This window comes from Leucopleurus acutus (assembly GCF_964270905.1).
Source record: "Leucopleurus acutus genome assembly, chromosome: 12".
NCBI lineage: Eukaryota > Metazoa > Chordata > Mammalia > Artiodactyla > Delphinidae > Leucopleurus > Leucopleurus acutus.
Window position 1 is genome coordinate 15,716,986 of NC_139154.1, and position 20,864 is coordinate 15,737,849.

The window sequence follows — 20,864 nt, forward strand, 5'->3', positions numbered from 1 at the left end:
AGCCCTGCCACTTATAGGGGAACTTACCCTGTGGGGTTGTGCAGTATACAACATGCACAGCTGTGTGTTGTTACCTGGCTTCACCCACTCCTACAGTCTTTGCTTCTCTCTTCATAATACCCTGTCCTCGACTTTTGAAACTTAAAAGCAAGAATGAGACTCTTTAGTTCTGTGCATTCTTCTCTGTCATCCCTGAGGCAATGGCAATACCCTTGAGCCCATTACCATGGCTAAAAGTAGTGATGCCCTAATTGACATGGGCCCGGGAGCCCATCCCAGAATCAGTCGCAGTGGGATTCTCCTGTTTTGCTTCATCCAATCAAATTTCTCCCTTGGATATGGGTGGTGGAGTCCATTCCAACCAAACGTCAAGACTGCTGCCAACAGGGAGGGATGGAATGAACATGGGGGCATCCATGGGGTCTGCGTCACAGCGTCAAAGGCCAGGGAGGGTGTTTTGCAGACGGAGGAGACTTGGGCCTGTGTTTAGGCCCGTGGACAGGAAAAGGTTAAGGATGATGGAGGGAGAGGGCCTATATGTGATTAGGAGCAAAATCCTGGAGAAGAAGTGAGGTGGCGAGAGGGGGGAGGGGCTCGCTTTGAAATGAGGGACGGATCTTCTCCCTCAAAGGAGGGTGGTGATGAGATCCGTTAGTCAAGTGAAAGGAGGACCGCTGAGGATATTCCCTGCCACCCTCGTGTCTCATGTGGGGTGAGCACCGTCTTGGCACGTGCACTTCATGGGACCCTTTGGGAAGTGTCAGTGGATAATTCTAATTGACTCTTTCCATTAATGAGAATTGTTACCATCTTAAGGGGTAGGGAACTTCAAGGCTAGGGTTTTTATTCACTTCTCTAAAGAATAGAAAATACGTCTACCTTACACATATCTGCAGAATTTGGGAGAACACATCATGCGATAAGGGGATGTATGGGCAAAGGTTTTTAAAAAGTCCTTCCTGGGAATCCCTGTGGCCTGGTGGTTAGGAATGTGGCCTCTGACACCAAACGGCCTGGGTTCACATCTGGGCTCTGCAGCCCTGGGCAGGCTCCTGGCCTTCTCTGTGCCTCGGAGTCCTTGCTAGACGTGGGGATGGTGTCGCTACCTTCCTCATAGGGCTATTTGAAGGATCAGAGGTCATAATACCTGCGTGTGTTTAGGAGACTGACTGGCACATCTTAAATACTCTTACATGTGAGCCGTCAGTGTTTGTAAGAATCCTGTGACAATGCTAGTATGCACTGTCTTCAGACCGTTCGCTGTCTTTAGGAGTGAAACTTGTTTATTTTCCTAAGTCACGGAAACCCAAATTCTTCCAGTGCTATTTTCATTGGGGAAAAAGCATGCCGATGTTTAAAACGTGTTTCCGTGTAGCCACGTTTAAAATGGCATCATTGGTTCCTTTCTGTTGAACTATGCAGAGTGAATCCTCTCTAGAACATTCCGTATTAACAATCATGGGAGGTGGTGCTGATTTGCCTTAATAAATGATTTATTTATGAATGTATTGATGGCAGCCCCTTCTCACACCGGTACCCTTTCCCACTTCCTGGCCCGGATGAGAAGAGCTTTGGAAGGAGGGGCAGTCAGGAATGGACCCAGTATTCCTGGGATTATCCGATGCAACGCTACATGGAGAACACAGTTCCACTGTCCTTCCACATTGGTGGCTCAAGGCTCCTGCTATAAGAGGAGGCCTTGCCCTGGAGGACTCCGGAAGCTTCACTGAAACAGCGTGGCTAAGGAAGAAACCACTGGTAAAGCAATGACGCCTCTGGTAGGGCACTTCCGGCAGGAGGGAGTGGCTGTCCCTTGGAGCCTACCTTTCCCAACTATTTCACATTTCTTTAATTCATTCCTGGTGTTTTATTTTCAATTAATAATTTTTCAGTTCCCCCAGGGATTAATGAGTTGACCTAATACAAGTCTTCATAAGTAGAGGCTGGCTTTCTACATATAGCACAAAAATAACAATTCATAATCCCTGCTTCAATAGCACTCACAGCCTCCTGGCATCAATGCCTGCTTCTCGTGGGGCTGCTAGACCCTCATGTCCTAAGATGTGTCCCTTTAGGACATGCTTCTCACAAGCCCACCGCACCCACCCCCACTCCCACTCTCCCCCCAAAGAAAACACACTGCAACGAATTGCACAACATAGCTGTTCTGAAATTCCAGAAGACCAACAGGCTTTCCACTCTCCTGGAAAAAAATCAAAACACTGCCAGAAACACGAATATTTGGCCAGTTGACTAATATACTGCAACTTTCACAGGGACCTCAAAGCACTTGGTGTTGTCTCATAGAAAATGCCCCGATTGTCCTGTTGAAAGAACTGCGATCTAGAGTCATGAACAAGTATCATTTCCCTAAAATGAATCCAGCTGTAAATGGAGAATAGGTTTCCTGACCCCTCCCGGGTGCACACAGATGCCGCTGGCCTGGGTCTTCCGTCCTCTTCCAGAGCATCATTGCCTCATTTGCCCTCTGTGCTTTCGGGGTATCAGAGTGTGGCCTGCACGGTGATAGGTACTAAGTTAGAAAGGGTGAAGGGCACCAGTGTTCACCCGTGGTCTTTCGTGGGTCACCCTCCAGAAACCAGGGTGGGCCTGATGGCAGCCACAGCCACGCTTCCTGGTTGCTCAACATCACACAGAGTCTGCTCTTCCGTTGCCTCTCATAATTTAAAAATGTGGGAAGCTGTGGAAAGCCGCCCCACCCCCGGGATCATTCCAAAGAAAACTGGGAGGCTGAAGCTGGTCTCCGTTCTTGCATGGAAACATTCATCAACGGTTTTTAAAATTGCCAGGGTTCTACTTTCATTTCATCCCTTGGGACTTGAATATTCAAATCTGGTCTTGAAGCCTGAAAGATGGACTGAAGAGATTTTGTACATCACTTAATCCTAAAAACAGGGCATCCAACGTCTTAATAAATAGCTTTGAAGAGATCATGATTTTAGAGCCCGTGATTTATTACTCTATCAGAGGAAGAGGTGCAGGAGAAAACATGCACTGAAATAAGCATGACTAAGGGCAAACTAACCTCCTGGTAGAAGAAGATAATACCTCATTCCTCTCTCCCCCTGAAATGCTCTGAAAGAGCAGTTTAGTTGCAGGAGTTTTGCAATCCGTTACAAAATTTCAGTGTCTATCGGAGGTTCAAATGCATAGGAAGTTCATGCATTTTCTATTTCAGCTGTTCCCAGATCTCCTAAATAAAGCATTTCCCTAGTGTAGGCTCCCAGGGCTACATGTAGGGCAGTGGCCGGGTCTGCTCGCCGGGGTCAGGAAGGCTGTTCTTCCAGGAAGGGCTGCAAAGACCCTGGGAACGGGACCAGCCCAGCTCACAAGTATGAAGAGAATGTCGGGAGAGGAAGTGGTGGCTGTGAGTCAGCATGAGTCATCTCGTTCCAATGAGAATGAAGACTGAGGTGTGCGCCTTTTTTTTTGAGTCTCAATCGTGTGGACATCATTGGGAATGGAGGGAAATAACTGACTGTATGGTCGTTGCTTTTTAAGTTTCAAACTGACATTCCAGGCGGGCTGTGCCCGAGCCAGCGTCTGTTTTCACATCTTCACAGCCTGGTCCTGGGAAGGTGGAGCCCACGGCTTCTCCCTGGTGAGTAGGTTTCTGTCACTTTCATGTTCATTTCTGCACTTTGCCTCAGAGTCTCAGCTCTAGGAAAGCTGAGGGGTCTTGGAGCGGATACTGTGTTTCGTTCAGACGTTGAAGATCTTTGGCTTTAGAAAGGTGGCTCTCTGCCCTGTCCCTGGAGCTACTGTCTGTGAGCCTGATTGTTTGGAGTTTCTTAGCGGTTCATTGTGAGAATGTTCATCCTGTATTACCGAGGAGACAGTGATGCTTGGCTGGTTTAAAAGCTGTTTGAGACTCCTCTGTGGAGCCGAAGGGAAGTTCAGAGGTGGAGGTGGGTGACTAACTCAGGGGTGCTGAGGCCGGGCTGGCTTCCGCTTCTCAGAGGTGGAGGAAAGACAGCTTCTGAGCAATTTCTGGCCGCGTGGTCTGAGCTGCCCACATTTAGTGCAAGAAATACAAAAAGAGGCAGAATTTTGGCTTTTCTCTCTACGAGCATGAGAAAGATTCCAGGAGCTTATCTGGTGTCTTTCGCCTTTCCTTAACACTGAAAGTCACACACAATAGTAAAACCAGAAAGAAAGTGATGCCGCGGACTGGGGGGCAGGGGCTGAGGAAGGGGGAATTGAGTGGTTCTGAGACCTGACTTGACCTCGGTATGTGTTTCTCAAGCTGTTAACATTCTGATAAAGCTTAGCTTTACTGTCAAGTAAGATACAGGAAACTTTTTTTTTTTTTCGAATGTCGTCTGGTTACTGTAAATGAAACGGTTAAAATGTCATAAATACCTTATGGTAAACAATTTTCAAATTTGCTTAAAAATTTGCACATCAGTAAGCAGGGTATGACAGAGCTTTTTCAGCACAGTCATTTGAGTGTGTGGGCTTCCTGGGTTAATAATGAGTCAGCATCTGATTTCTAAAATTGGAGCAGCTGAGAGAACATTCGATTTGCCCCCAGCACCCGTGTGGTGGCTGGCGGGCCCCCTCTAGGAGGATTCAGCTGTTTCGTCTTCCGTTAAAACCAACTTTGGATGCCTCCCCTGTTTTGGTGATGTCTCCAGCTTCGGTCCCAGTTCTGCCATGTGTGGCTGGAGGGGTTCCCTGTGCCGGACCATCTCCTTTGGCTGACGTTGATGGTTTTTAGGTTATGCCATGACCGGATTGGTTGAGTATACGGTTGGTTCAATTAAAAATCCAGAGTTTATGAGAGGCTGGCGTGGCCCAGGGCTGAAGCTGTCCTGGCCGAGGGACCCAGTGGGAGAGGCGGTCACCGTGTGAGCTTCAAAGCCCAAGTTCTGCAGGTGACACGTGGCGTGGGAAGATTGTCAGCTTAAAATCCAAGAGCGGGATTCCGAGGAAGAAAACCTCCCTCCGGTTTTATCCTTCTTATCTATAGAATGAGAAAACTATTAAGAAAATTTTTTAAAAAATTAATGATTGGGTTGCCGGCTAGCAGCTCAAGGGTCCAGTGCAGGCCTGTTTAAATCCATCCCCCCCACTAAGTTCTGCTGACCCGCCCGGGACTGATTTCTTGTGTTCTGATGACTGTTGTTAGGGATCCCGTATTCTTTGGGTCACAGGCCCTGATGAACCCTCATGTCTCAAGGCTCTGATAGCCTTGGGCTTCCAGACCGTGCGTGACACCACCCGTTTCAGGGGACGCCTGGGAGGACTCAGAGAACCAGCGTCTGCCAAGTGCGTAGAAGAGGGTCTGGACTCAGAAGGGACCCCCTCAACGTTAGCTCTGCTAGCTTCTCTTCTTACCTGTACCCTAAAGGTATCTGGGCTCCCCGAGGTAGTGTCTTGACATTTTCAAGCAAGATCCTGCAATTCCAGTGGGATCAGCGGTGTTCCAAAGCTTGAGCCACAGCCATGCAAGTGTCAACTTGGGACCCCAGCCAGGCAGAGACCGGGGGTTTCCAAGGTGGGAGACCTGCCCGGTGTCTTTTTCTTGGTGAGTCATCTTCATAAGCGCTCAGAGAAATGCCATCTTCATGGAGAGAAGAGCCCGTAAGAGGAGAAATGCCTTAGGAGGTGCCTCTGTGTTCCATGTCTGCCTGCACTTTCTCCTGTCCTCGTTTCAGAGACCACACCAGGTATCAAACTTGTGTTTATCACTGTCTTTAAATCCTCCCGGATAAGCACTGTTGGGAAGTGGCTTTGAAGTGGCTGATTTTATCCTAGACGTCGATTCTGTCATGTAGAAGTCAGGCAGCTGTATGGATGCTAGAGGTCCACTGGTCTCTTACCCATGAGACATGAGCCTGTGATGAACTGCTGTTATCATTTCTGTAATCAGGAGAAAGAGTCATTTAAAAAGGTCAGAAATAAGGCCATGGCTAGGTCTGAAAAGGGAGCATTTAGTAACGTGATTTGCTGTGTGGTCATGTTTTTCTAACTACCCAAAGATGCTGATTCTAAGTGTGGATGCAGGCAGGGAGTAAAGAGGGAAACATTCTACGATAGAAACTGAGCAGACGTTTTAAAAGGACATCTACGTCAAAAGCAAACAAACAAACAGACAAATGCTGAGAGTTTGATGACATTTGGAAGTCGCCCGGTGCCCTATGGCCGTGGCATCCTCAGCCTGGGGACTGGCTATGGCTTGCTGGCCTGGTCCCCCACTCTCCACTCCTAGTCAACACCCCGACCTGGGCTCTCATTACCTCCTGCCACGGGGTTTCCATGGTACCCGATAGGGGTGTGTGTGTGTGTGTGTGTGTGTGTGTGTGTGTGTGTGTGTCCCTCTGTTTGGCAGTTTGGGCAAGTTTCTTAACTTCTTGGTGTCCAACCTTCATCATCGTGAAATGGGAATATAATAGCACCACCCTCGAGGGACCTTGTGAAGATCAGTGATAATTGGCACACAAGTTACAAGGAGACTCGACAGCCATTAAGTACACATTCAGTGATTTAGAAATATACCCACACGCCTTTCCATCTCTCCCTGGGCCCCGAACCCTGGGAATCCAGAAGGAATTGGCTCTCATGCCCCCGAAGTAAGATCCCGTCTGTGTCATGAATTACATGGCATGTTCTGTATTTGCAGGATATTTATTGATTAGGTGATTGGGAAGTGCTTCTTGGTTCTTTCCAGGAATACCTGGGGTTCTAGATGTCACGACCATCATCATGACCATCATCGTCATCATACTTACCCTTCACATCATCACAGTGAGAACAGCTCCCATTTCATTCAGCTCCAACCATATGGTAGTAACTTTCTGTATATTACCTTTAACCCCCTCCTCCCAACATACACACATACCCACCCTGGAAGGTAGAAAGGATGGCCAGTTACTCAACTCACTGGAGGTCCAGGATTCCCAGGCGGGCGTATCAGGCAGAGCAATTGCTTCAAGGAGCGCACTGGTGACGGGAGAGCCCCTTACCCCCATCAGGAGAGGAGAGTCAGGAAAAGCAGGGGCCCAGGAGAGTTCATCATCCAGCAGACAGAGGTCACGAGCCAGAAAATACAGGACCACTGAATTCAGACCTGCCCCCGGGGTGGAAGCAGCTGGATTCTGTACTCGTGCTTCCTGTCTTAAAGCCAGCTACAGTCAACTTCTGGTTATTTGAAAATCATCATAGTATATGGAGCTGACTCATATTGAAAATATTAAGTAAGACACGCTTAAAACTAAAACCTGGGGGAACATAGCAGGACCTTTCCTTGCTGATTCTGGAGGTATTCAAATCTCAAAAGCCAGATCTTTACAGTCATTCTGCAGGGGTCCAAGAGAAGTGTGTCCTTTTGCTCCGTCTGCCCTCTCCAGAACGGCCCCGTCAAAGTAAGGCGCCAGGTGCACTGTCCATCTCCTTTCTGAGTTTAGGCTTTGCATCCTGGGCACTGGCTCCAGCGTGTATGTCAGTCTCAAATGGCGTCGCTTTGTGGGGAGTTTTTCCCTGCAGCTGCCACTTGTGCCATGAGCCAGAGGACCCTCTGCCCAGAGCCATGGGCGGGGCGGTGCTGCGGGGCAGGGTTTGGGCTCCTACCAGACTCAGGAGGGTTCTGGTTAGACCACAGAGCTCAGGCAGGGAAAAGCCGACAACAGATCAGAAGGAAGTCGAGGCCACAGGAAGGAGGGGTGGGTGGGATGCTTGGCTGTTCTCAGAGGATTACTCTGATTCAACAACAACAACAAAAGCTGGTTTTATTGCATCTTGTATAATTGGAAAAACTAACAGTGATGGCCGGTCTTATCCATTACAGTTTTCTTGCTTATCTTTTGCTTTCAGGATTGATTATCCTGCAAGGAAAGACTTCTGCTGCAGGGACTTTTAGCCCTTCTAGCCGCCCTGTCCTTTCAAAAATGTGTCATACTTAAAACATTGGAATTTTTAATGATGGCAGAAATGTATCATTTTAGCTCTTCTCACTGGACAAGTCATTTACAGAGTGTGAGAGGGATGCATGGGTTTCTATCAGTTCAGCTGGATATAAAGGGGTATAAAGGGAAATTACAAGGTAACAGTACCTCCAGCAAGTGTTAGATTTACTTTCTCTCAGGTAGAAAAAGACAAAGCAAGCTGTCTGTCCAGGGTGAAGGTCAAAGGGCAGTCAGTTCATTCATCTCTCTTCTCTACCATCCTTAGCATTGGCTTCCTTCCTCAACATTGTCTTATGGTTTTATTAAGGCTGCTAGAGCTCCAGCCATCACCTCTGCATTCCACACAGGAGGAAGGAAGGAGGTGGGGGCAAAAGGCTAAGAACCCTAGATGTCAGACTCCTTTAAAGAGCCTTCCTAGAATCCCCAAGGAACCTTTTCTGCCTAAGTCTTTGACTGGCCCCCTATCTGTAGAGGATCCTGGGAAACGTTGTTTTTTAACTGGGCACATTGCTGCCCCTGACAACAGGGGTTGTTGACAACACAGGAAGCAGGGGAGAAAGGATATGAGAGGGGCAAAAAGCAGACATGAAATAACACGTTGCTCTCACTGGAAGTATCAGGAGGGGCGTACAAGAGACTGTGGCTTCAAGGGCTTTGAACAACTGGAGGAGACATTCAAAGGGACAGCAATCACTTGTTTGATTTTTTTGTTATATCTAAGTAGGATTTCTTTTCATTCATGCACTTAGCAAATATTTCTCATTTATCCAATAAAATAATGATAATTCGAGCACGGCTTTGTTTTTGGAGTGTTGACTTGGTAGCAGGCGTGGTTAAGGAAACTCTGTACATATGACCTCACTTAGGCCTCACATAACTGTGTGCAGATTCTACCAAGTATCGTCCCCATCACCCAGATGAGGAACTTGGGGCACAGGAGGGTTTAAGGAGATGAGTAAGGTCACACCGTTAGTCAGTAGAGGAGCTTGGCTTCGAACCCAACCGTCTGGTTCTTGGACCCAGAGATGTGAACCGGCAGACAGGTCTCTCCTATTTATATCTTTCTGGTGAAATAGACATAAATAAGTCCAATAAGGTCAGGCCGCCATAGGTGCCCCAGGAGACCGGCCCAGGGAAGCGGGGAACCCTCACCTCTGACAGCACCTCCTGCCTGGGGAAGACGCATTATAGAATCCAAGCTGAGCATTCTTCCCCCCCACCTCCCCACTAGGGGACACACCAGGAATCTCAGCTATGTCTGGGCTCATGACTCGCCCCTTTCCTCACAGCCAGCTACTCGGCCTCCTGAGTCAGGACCACGCCCTTCCAGTCCTGAGGGTGCAGCAGGGAAACTGCCCAGACCTGGCTTCAAAGGCTGGGCGGGGTTCCAGCGAAGAGCAGAATGGCTGAAGTAGAAGAGGTTGGGCTTCAAGGGGCTGCAGTTTAGTCACATCACTCAATCTGATCAAAGGCGAGAGAAGGGGAAACTGTCACATTCTCCACTCCACACAACTGCCTGTTATCTAGTGACACAATCAGGGCCAGGAGGATGCATGAGGACAGGAAGGATTTGGGGGAGGAGGAGTGTCTGCTGTTACCCCACCTTGGACCTAAGGCCCCTCCTGTGCTTTGCTTGCCCTGCCTCCCAGGGCCTTCTTCCTCCAGCTCCTGTATAGATGGGGCGGCCAGTGGAAGACATAGTCTGCCGTGGGGTAGCTGGGGATTTTCGGAAAGCTCCTTAAAGGACCTTGACATCTAAGAGGCTTAACCTTTTCCCCTCAGGTCCCTCCTTCCTCCTGTGTGGAATGCAGAGGTGATGGCTGGAAATCCAGCAGCCTCCTTGAAACCATAAGACAATTTGGAGGAAGGAAGCCAGTGCTAAGGCTGGCAGAGCCAGCGGATGGAGCAGGTTTGGGAGGCCAGGAGCTTTACCTGGAGATGTGACTCTTTTTGGAGTGGGTTTACCTGCATGATGCAGAGAGAGGTGGGAGAAATCACTGGTGGAGAAATTCAATCTGTGGGTCAACTAGGAGGGTCCATAGGGTCGTCAGGGTCCCTTCTGTGTGCAGCTGCATTTCATATCTCTGGTTTAACAGGCAAAGGCTCAGGGCTGCAGAGTGACTTCCATGGCCCTCAGGTGCTTTTGCCTTCGTGGGCCCTTCCTGATAAAAAAAGTATCATGACTGTCTTGGTACAAAGGTGCATGTCATCCAGACTGGATTTATTATTATATATTCAATTTCATTATACTCAGGTTTTTTTCTGATGTGAAAATAAACTAAAACATTTTATTTTGAGAGTATTATGGGCCCAAGGCCTTGTCCCCTGTGTGCCCAGTGCAGAGGAAGGCCCTGGGAGGGCCTTGTCCTGGAGAATGGAGGCTGGTCCCAGTGCGGGGGGGGATGGCTTCTGGACTGTGGGTGATCCCCTGGACTATGGGTGGCTCTCTAGACTGTGGGTGGTCCTTTGGACTATGGGTGACCCTGGCAGTGCCTCTGAGGGTGGCAGGCGGGTCTGGCCTATTGTGCATAGCTGGTGAGCCTCAAGTCAGCTTTGGAAATGACGATGTGGGTTTTCAGATGAGCATTCTCAGAGCAGAGTCATCTACCCCGTGTCCATTTTTACTTCCCCTTTCCTCTTTCTCCCTGTAATCGCTCCACTCATTCAATGGGTTTGTTCAGGGGGTAAGGGTTTCAGCCTCCAATGCTGAGGCATCAAAACCGGAACTCTCCTTTATTCTCCAAATCTCTAAATTACATTAATCTGTTCCAAGCTTACCCTGCCCCTACTTTACCCCCTCGACCTGCCTGTTGGGGAACTCAGATTCTTTTATGATTAGGGATCCCTGTTTGTCCTGGTATCATCAAACAATCCTGGGGTTACCCGGTTCCAGAAAACCGGGGCTGGAGGTGGGGGGAGTCCACTGAGGCGGCCGCCAGCACGGCTGCTTCAACGCTGAAGACTTGAAGGAGCTACTCAGGGTCCTGTTCCAGCCGAATGGGGACCCGCATGACCCGGGGCTCTGTCGCCTGACCACAGAGCCCTGCCTGGAGGTGCGCCACCGCTCCTGGCGTCTTGGCGTGAGCTCCCAGGCCCTGTAGCTGCCCTCGGCTGTGTCCGGTGGGAGTGCCTTCTGCATGCCTGTGCTGCCTGCTGCTGGACCTCTTCTAACCTGGGCCTCCGTCTTGGCCGTGATAACAGAGGGGAAGGAACAGAAGACGCTTGGGGGACCCATGGGAGTCACATGGTGTCCTCTGTGGCTTCCCAAACCTCCAGGGCAAGCCGTCCAATGAGTGACTGCAGCCACATGTGGCTAGTGTGACTGGGTGCTGAATTTCAATGTTTACTTCATTTCAATTAATTTTTTTTTTTTTTTTTTGCGGTACGCGGGCCTCTCACTGTTGTGGCCTCTCCCGTTGCAGAGCACAGGCTCCAGACGCGCAGGCTCAGCGGCCATGGCTCACGGGCCCAGCCGCTGCGCGGTATGTGGGATCTTCCCGGACCGGGGCACGAACCCGTGTCCCCTGCATCGGCAGGCGGACTCCCAACCACTGTGCCACCAGGGAAGCTCTCAATTAATTTAAATGTAAGGGCACATAGCCACATGTGGCTAGTGGTTACCCTATTGCACAGCACAGATCTAGAGCTTGTTTTCCTAATCCGGGCAGCTTTGAGAGTCGGGCTGTCACCCTGAGGAAGGATGTGGCACTGGGGTGAAAGTTCAGAATTGGGCACCGCGTGTGCTGAGGTCCCCTGGAGGGTGGGTGTCCCTCCCAGGTGGAGAACCCTTCAGCCAGGAGCTGTGGGCCAGGCAGGTGGGGGGCCAGGGCCTCTGCCGCCAGTGGCCGTGAGCCTCAATATCCCCATCTCTGGGGGATAAAACCGCAAGTGACTCTCAGGGGCTCTAGGGCCCCAGCTGAGGGACCTGTCCAGGAGGAAGCCGGGGCTGGGTGCCCGACCCCTGGAGCATTTCTGCCAGTGGGGTTGATGGCGTTTTCGAGGTGCAGGGGCCTCAAGTGAGGAGCACACAGCCTGACCGTCTGTGCATATCTGATAGTGAACTTTCCCGTTTGGGGATAGGCATCCTCTGTTTTGTTTGCGTGAAGCCATTCCAGGGACTGAGCTCAGGCGTGGTTCCTGTCACTGGCCTTCCACACATCCCCCAAGTGTGTCTTTTGACTCTTCTGACTTTTTAAGAGAGAAGCATTTAACTGTGCTCAGCCATCGTTGACAAGAAACACGCAAGCAGGGGGGAGATGATCTACCCGGGGGGAAGATGGCAAACCTCGGTCCCTGGCCTTGCAGCTCTCAGCACAGCATACGTTCTCTCGGGCACAGATGATGTCCTTGCACACGTATGGGATCGTGGGCTGAGACGCACTGCCATCCCTCCCCTGAGGCACCCCCCCCCCAAATTCCAACATTTCGCTCCTGGCGGCTCCCCCAGGCCCAGTGCCGTTTGCGCTCGGTTCGTGGACTGTCTGTCGGTGGGGAGGCTGTGGGGCACTATGATGCAGCAGCTGCTGGAGCTGGACCTCCACTTAGTGTGCTGCACACTGCCTGGCAAGTCATCCGTGCCTCCTGACCTCAGTTTCCTAATTTGTGAAATGGGAGCAGGAGCAATGAGCACAGGGGATTGTTTGGAGGATGAAAGGAGTTCCTTCACGAAGAATTCTTAGAGAAGTGCCACACATAGTGTTTCATAGTATTAGCTCGGAATTGATGCCTTTTTGCCATTTACCTGTTTTCATTTTCCCTTTTTTTTTTTAAAATCAAGGCGTAGATGATTCATATGCCGTTTACTCCTGACCTTTCTTTGGGCCCCAGATCTCCACCCCAGCGGTGGTCCATCCACTCCAACCTCGGCATCCGAGGAATTCCACAGGCTTTTTTTTCCAGGCTCAGGGGCAGCATGGCTGTGGAGCCCTAGACCACTGGGGGAAAGAGATTCAATAGTCCATCCTTTCCTTTTTCTAAACTTTTTATTTTATACTGGAGTATAGTTGATTAACAATGTTGTGTTAGTTTCAGGTATACAGTAAAGTGATTCAATTATACATATACAGGTATCTGTTCTTTTTCAAATTCTTTTCCCATTTAGGTCATCACAGAATATTGAGCAGAGCTCCCTGTGCTCTACAGTAGGTCCTTGTTTGTTATCTGTGGGGTTGGCCAAAAAGTTCTTTTGGGTTTTCTGTAAGACGTTACAGAAAGACCCGAATGAACTTTTTGGCCAACCCCATATTTTCAATACAGTAGTGTGTACATGTCAACATCCTTTCATGCACTCATTATTCAGCAAATGTTTCTTAGGACCTATGGAGGCAGGGGATGAACAAATGTGATTGTGAGGAGGGCTGCCAGAGGAGGGGGCACAGCAGCGCTGGGCGAGGGTGTCTCCCACATAAGGAGTGGTCTCTAGTTGTCCCTCTGATGAGAAGACGTTTGAGCGGAGATCTGAGAGGCGTAGGGGTGTATGTGTGTGTGTGTGTTGCTTGCTTTTCCTGTGCAGATCTGGCAGCTAGAGTGGAGCCCTGTCTCCCCCTCACCAGCTCTGTGGCCAGGAGTCAGTCACTGAGCGTCTCTGGTCCTCGTACAGCATATGGGCAAAAGGGGACCCACAATGGCAGGTACTCAAAGCCCAACTTGGAGGCATCATCATCACAAAGACATGCTTCATTTGCCACTGGGAGTTCCCTGGGTTCGAAGGGCACTCCCACCACCCTCACAGTCCCTCTGTGTGAGCCCCATGAGGCAGGGGTCCCCGACCCCCAGGCCACAGACCAGTACTGGTCCACCGCGTGTTAGGAATCAGGGCGCACGGCAGGTGAGCACCTGGGCGAGCGAGCGAAGCTTCATTTGTCGCTCCCCATTGCTCGCATTACTGCCTGAACCATCCCTGCCCCCCGACCCCGTCCCTGGAAAAATTGTCTTCCACGAAATCGGTCCCTGGTGCCAAAAAGGTTGGGGACCACTGCGTAAGATGGGGACACCTTATGGCATAAGGGGTCATCTGATCTATACTTAAACCCCTTCTCTCCTTCCAGACACAGCTTAATCCAAAGCCTCTTTTCTGGTGTTTGCACATTTTGGACCTAGCTCTGCCCCTGAAGCCACTCCATCATAGTCATGATCATAATTATAGTCATAATTCAACACATTCATTAGCATTCATTGATCAATTATTCTGTCTCCCAAACTGTTGAATGATAACATGAGCCCCAGCTTCTTCCACGCCAGAGCCCTTCCACATGCACAGACATCAGCACTTGTATTCAAGCTCTTCCCTCCTCCTGTGGTTCCTGAAAGATGCAGCAACTGTGACCCTGTGCTGCCCTCCTTGGCACAGACTGCAGTTCTCTGATGTCCCTCTACACATGAGCACCATACTCTCCCTTGTAAGGGATACTAGGCTGAGGTCTGGGGCCAACGCGCCCATCTGTTGGACCCGCAAGCATCCCTGCCTCTGTGTGTGGGGACACGTTTAAAGCCACATCTCTCTCATTTTGCATTTGAGGTGCTGACTTAGTTTTGATTTTTTTAAACAGAAGTAAAATTTTACATTCTCCTTAGTTTGATCTTCTAGATTTGGCCCATATATTCGCTAATTAAAATGTAAAGCTTCACATCACCTGCCAGTTGGAGAGGTATCCCTTTTATTTCTTTACCGGAAGATCTTTTGAATCAGTGTAGACCAGGAGCAGAGACCTGTGGCACTCCGCTAGTGATCGTCTTTGAGGTTGCCAGCATTTAACACTCCGGGGCACCTCGCCTAATGCAAACAGCTTACCTTGCTGCACAGGTTTCAATCACGTGGATGAAAGGACGAGGAACATACAATCAGATGTGTGATGTGATCCCATAGACTGGTGGTGCAGGCAGTAATAATTTAGACACTCAGCCAGACTGCGGATGGATAGCCATCCTCCTTCTCTCCCGTTCTGTTCTTTCTTTCCCTCATCCTCAAGCATGGGGAGCTTATGGCCAGGCTGGCTAACTCTTGGGCAGCTGTTAATTAGATGCTAGCAGTAAGTTACCTTAAACTTTCAGAACATTTGACTGCTCCGTTGTCAAATGATTGCTGTTTCAGTCGTTGTACATAGTCACATCCTCAGAGTTTGTGGGTTGCATGCATTTGATTGGCTTCAGATTTGCCTTTCAAGCTGGAGCCACTGAGCCCAGCTTGACAGACGGGTGGCTGTCTGTGAACGGTCCCTTTGAAGTCCCCAGGAGTGCCAGCTCAGGGTTAAGATCTGCGGAGGGAGAGGTGAGACGCAGAATGAGCGCAGACTGCCACCCAGCAGCACAAGAGGTGACTGCAAACCACGAGCTTCCCCGGGAGAAAGTGAGTCTCCCAGGCTCTGTCTGCTGGTCCAAAGCGGGCATTACTTGCTCTGTGCTCACCAGCTGTGTCCATCACTGGGGGACACTTGGATGGAACAGGAACGGTCACTCGAGAAGGGATTCTGTTTTCCAAGAGCACATCCAGATGAAAGGCTTTTAGGATCATTCAAGCACATTATTTCCAAGAGAAGACAACTCCTTTGTAATCCCTTCTGGGGTAGCTCGTCCCTGGCTGCAGGGAGTCTCGCAGGTGCTCTGAGGTTGGTGAGTGATGGGGTGCACCCTCCGGCCACAGGCACCCAGAGGGCGGCACCTGGAAAGGGGTGCACAGGGGGCGCTGTTTAGCTGGTGTGTCTCAGCGTCTCTTGAGATGACCCTATGGGTTGTCTCTTTTAATCTGCAAACGTGGTGAATAGGCAATAAGGTTTCCAGCTTTAATATGTTTGAGGAAGGTTCAGAAATAAAACTATAAAAAGCTGTCCAGTGGAAAGCATGTTGCTCCCACGGTCTCCCATCTGGTTCCCACTGACCTCCCCCGTCCATCACCCTATTCTTAGCGTCTTACATATCCATCCAGACTTTATGCAAATATAAGCACGTAGTTGAAAGAGTCTTTTTCTTTTCTTTCCTATTTTCCATAAAAGCGATCACAGTCGTTGACTGTGAAACCGCTTTTGTGTGTGGAGAGGATCGGCTTATGGGCGCTGGGCTCAGCAGCTCTGCTCTCGGGGTTCCAGCGGGGCTGGCTGAACGTCCCCTTCTTCTCTGTACTGCGGGGGAGGCCCTGAGCTTGCCCAGGTGTCCAGGGGACAGGCAGGCAGGCCCTCACACTCTGGGAAGGCACGTGTGGGCTCCGGTCCCCAGCGAAGCCCCAGGGAGCCAGAGGGGTGAGTTGCCAGGATCGGGCAGCTCTAAGACACGTTCCCAGGGGTTGTGTCTCCGTTCCCCAAGGTGAGAATCTGGAAACCGGCCGAGGACCAGGAAGGAGAGCAGTGACTCTGATGCCCTGTGCTTCATGAGAGTCCCAGACCCCTGGAGTCACCTTGACACCAAATTGTATTTACAGAACAGGCAGATCCGGAGACGGGGATTGCGGGTCCCAAAGAATTAATCTCAGAATTCTCCTAAGCAAACCTCCGCGCCTAGTGAAAGTCAGCGCTCCTGTGGTGGGAGAAGTTTCCCCAAGCAGTCACGGCTGGCTTTCTGCGAGCACCTGCTCTGGGCCAGTGTCTCACACGCTGTCACTCACCGAATCCCCCTAAACGAAGGCCCCCATTCCTCAGAGGGGAAGGAGCGCCTGAGTCACTGTGCTGACTCAGGCGCTGCTTCCCCTCTGAGGTGCTGCTTTTTCTTTTTTTCTTTTTTTAACAGATTCAATGTAAAGTGGAATGAAAGGGGCTTATTATTTTTTTTAATTTAATATTTATTATTTTATTTTGGGCGGCGTTGGGTCTTTGTTGCTGCACTCGGGCTTCCTCTAGTTGCAGCGAGTGGAGGCTGCCCTTCCGTGCAGTGCGTGGGCTTCTCGTTGTCACACAGCTGACAAGTGGGGTAGCTGGAGTCCCAGGCCAGCCAGTCGCCCAAGGCCACAGCCACGCCAGCTCCTCCGTGGACAGCTGTCCTCATGGCAGCCCCCAGGCCTGTGGGACTAGCTGGATTTTACCCTCAGAACAGCCAGGGGCTCAGGAGACAGAAGGCAACTCAGAGGCCCAGGGTGCGTGACAGCTTTGCCGAGAGGGGATGGCCCGGCCCTTCTGTCCGTCCCTGTTTCTTTTAGATGCCAGGCTGGCCCGGTGGCTTCCTCAGAGGCCCTTCCTGCCGAGGACCATTTAAATCAGCAGCAGGATTTTGAGCTGGAGGGAATTCCATGCTCTTTAATACCTTTAGTTTAACTCCTTCTCGGCACAGAATTGACTCTGACGGAAGAGAAAGCACATGACAGGTGTTTATTAAGAAGGGGACTTATTTTCGGGGGAATGAGTTTGGGGGAAGAGTTGGGCAGAGTCAATGATAACGAAAGTGAGTAGGAGTCCGACTTTGTGAGTCACCGTCGAGGGCCTCTGGGTGTGTCACGGGTTGGGTTGTATCTCCCCCAAGTTCACATTTTGAAGTCCCACCCCTCCAGTAACTCAGAAGGAGACCTTATTTGGAAATCGTATCACGTGTAGTGAGGTAAGATGAGGTCATCCTGGAGTACGGTGGGGCCCTAGTCCACGATGGCTGGCGTCCTTATAGGAAGGGGACTTTTGGGACACCCACATAGAGAGGATGCTGTGTGAAAGTGGCCAGGAACCACCAGAGACGAGGAGGGCGGCTCGCAACAGATGCTTCCCTGGAGCCCTCAGAGGGAGCGTGGCCCTGCGACACCTTGATCACCGACGTCTAGCCCTCAGAAGTGTGACATAATACGTTTCCGTGGTTTGAGCCCCCCAGTCATTTTGTGATGGCAGCTCTATGACATGAATACGATACGGTGCACATCCTTAAAGGTCCTGAAGGAGGCACCTCGGAGCAGGTCTCCATCCGCGTCCAGCCCAGCGAGGATTAACCCTCAAGAAGCATCTGCCCACGAGTAGATGAGTGGATGATGGACGCAGGCAATCAGATTTTATTTAAGCAAATAAGATGTTCTCACTTTGTTTTCACTTCCTGAACTGCCGAAAGGCAAAGGCGCAAAAATGGGATTTGGTCTTTACATTTGCTTAAATAAAAAGTTAAAAAGGAAAGAAAAGGAAAAGCGTGCTTCATCTTTGTAAGTGATGGGATTGACATCACATCACTTCACGTAGCCTACGGGGTGTGTCCCCATAGGGGGCTGTTTGGGGCCATCACCCCCAATGGCCCGCGACTGAGCCATGGGCCCCATGTGAGCAGAGAACCCCACACGAGAACCTCCCCAACAGCGGGAACTTTCACCCGCAATGTCGTTTTCCGGCTCCTTTCCCTTCTGCCCACGTTCACATGCATCACTCCAAATTCACAGGACGAGGGCAGGGGCTCTCTAGTGCCCGGGAAGCCACATTTTCTGAGGGGATTTTTTGCCGCATTTCCTAGTTATTGAGCACGGGTGTCTGTGAGTCTAACATAAACATGGGTTTGACAAGCAGTTCAGAAAAACAGGAACCATCAATTCATGAGAACTTAAAGAAAAAAATAGTTTAAAGAACCGAGAAGTTGCCACATTATAGTGAAAGAATGTCAGGTTTGGGAAATGACAAAAGTGAGCAGTTTTCACCTCGAAAACCTGGTGCAATCAGTTACACAAGATGTAACCACTCACAAACATGGGCATTTCTTATCATATAAGAGCATTTACAGTCAAGAAGCTTCTTTCAGAGTATTTCATGGAAAGTTATTTTAGCAGCAAGACGAGCCTTCAGCAATGAGTAGTTGTCAAGTGAAACCTTGACTTCAAAGTCCACAGGAGCCCAGCCTCAGAACAGAAGGCCACCGGCAGGGTGGACGCCCACGTACACAGCCCCCGTCTCGGGCATCATGTGCTGGCCGGGATGCCCTTGTGGCTGGGCCGGGGATGCACCTACCGCCGGGGTCCCCTGCTCGCCACCATTTGCTACAAGTGCCAGCTTTTACATTTTTAAATAATTCTTTTATTGTAAAATTGAGGGCACGATTTGAAGCAAAGCAAAAACTGCTTAGAAACAAATACTACGTCTGTGGGACGTAAATGGCTTATTACCTTAAGGTACTATCTGAAGAAAATACAAATGCGCCAGGTGAAGGTGACCTGAAGGTAGAGGTGCTGTGTGACTGTCCCAGGACAGAAAAGGGGTTCTGCTGGGACCCCATGGCAGCACCCAGACCGCTGTCCTGACAGCAGGTGCAGGCTTTAGAAATTAAGATTGGGAAAACAGTGATGCCCACCTATATTCCTATTGCTAGAACTTTCTGCTCTTCCCGTTCACACATATTTCCTTCCAGTCTTTTCCCTCTGTACTTATTTAGTAATTGCATAAGTAATCTCTAACATAATTAATCTCCTTTAACATTTAGACTAGTACCCTTTAGGGAACACCCTTTGCCTCATTTTTGGGGTCAGCTTACCTTGCAGTCGTGCACAGCTGGTCTCTCTTCAGGGGACTCTCTGTTCAGGGATGTCTTTAAATTTTGCCCTCCCTGCTAAAGAGTTTTATGGCATAAATCTGATAAAATTGTAGCTATGCATCAAAAAATATAAAGGATGAAACCCAACCTCCACAAATACTGATTTTTAAAAACAAATGTAAAAACTAGCAGATTGTTCTGAGGAGAGTTGGTTTAAAGGAGAAGTCTGTGGCTTACTAACTATTCTTTTAAAAATTGCCTACTCATATGTTTTGCCCTGTTTCCCCTCCTTCCCTCCTCTTTTTCTTTCTTTCTTTCTTTCTTTTCTTTCTTTCGTCCTCCCTTCCTTCCTTCCTTTTCTTAATTTCTCCCCCTTCCTCCCTCCCTCCCTTCCTTTCTTCCTTCCGTCCTATTTTTGTTGTTATTCTGTAAGAGCTCTTCAAATATTCTGTATTTTAAACCTTTGATGTATATCCTGCAAGTATTTTTTCTCCAGTCTGTTGCTTGACATTTTACTTTGTTTCTTGTGTCTTATTTCTTTTACAGAAATATTGAATTTTTACATAGTCCAACTTGTTATTATTTTCCTGACCTCGAGGTTTTAGCTTGCCTAGAAGGTCTGCTCCCACCTCTAGATGACAAAAATATTCTCACATATTTTTTTCCTTCAGGTGATTTGTAATTTTATTTTCGAGATTCAAAATGCCAAGTGTATGGGGATTTATTTTGGTTTATGATTTGAAGTGTTGGGAGGTTGTCAAATTTGTCTCTAAATGGCCAGAAATTGTTCCCAGCACCATTTACGAAGCGGTTCACTTTTTCCTGCTGAAAATATATTTTAAGTTTATAGATTTTAGGTTGGGGGAGTTAGAAGGGGGTGACATAGGTGATTTTGGTTGGAATGTGGGATTGAGGCCTTTGACACAACCCGTCTGCTTTTCAAACATCCTGTGACTTCAGGGCTGAGGGATGCTCGGTGCTTTTAGAGAATGTGAAACAGAAACAGGAAGGGGTCGGGGCAGATAAATGGGGACATATGAACAGTGCACACAGTTGGAGGAACAGAACAGCCACAGCAGAGGGGAGAGGATGTCAGGAGAGGGCTAAGGGGAAGCTTGGAGTAAGCGTGTCCAGCGGGCGGCCAGCTCATGGAACACAGATGCTCAGGTGGACACAGGCCAGGCCGGGCCAGTTCCTGGGATACTCATGGGCGCTGGGAGAATCAGGGTTGGATGGATATCTGCGTATTGAGAACATTTGACCTGAACCTGGAAAAGTAGACATGCTATCCAGGTAGAAAAGAAGCCTGATTTTTCTGGGGCCAAAAATAAACAGATCAATGACGATCAGGTATGGACACAATCTGTAAGAAAGAGCCGACCCCACGAAGTGGAGGTGGAATCAAACCAGATGATTAGAGGGGCTGTCAGGTCTGCTAAGGGCACCCAGAGGGCCGGCCTGAGAGCCCCCTTTCAGAGAAGTCTTCCTGGGAGGCTGTGATGTCTGTCTTACCACTGCGAAGACTTAGGG

The 20,864-nt window shown here is 49.6% G+C and overlaps 1 long non-coding RNA gene across 1 annotated transcript in view; it reads left to right on the forward strand.

The window, feature by feature from the left end:
• The first annotated feature begins 3,471 nt into the window (after positions 1 to 3,471).
• Positions 3,472 to 20,864, forward strand: part of LOC309970065 — a 56,351-nt gene continuing 38,958 nt past the window's right edge. The window contains exon 1 of the long non-coding RNA XR_014326666.1: positions 3,472 to 3,622. This is a non-coding gene — a long non-coding RNA (uncharacterized lncRNA). The remainder of the gene's footprint in view (positions 3,623 to 20,864) is intronic.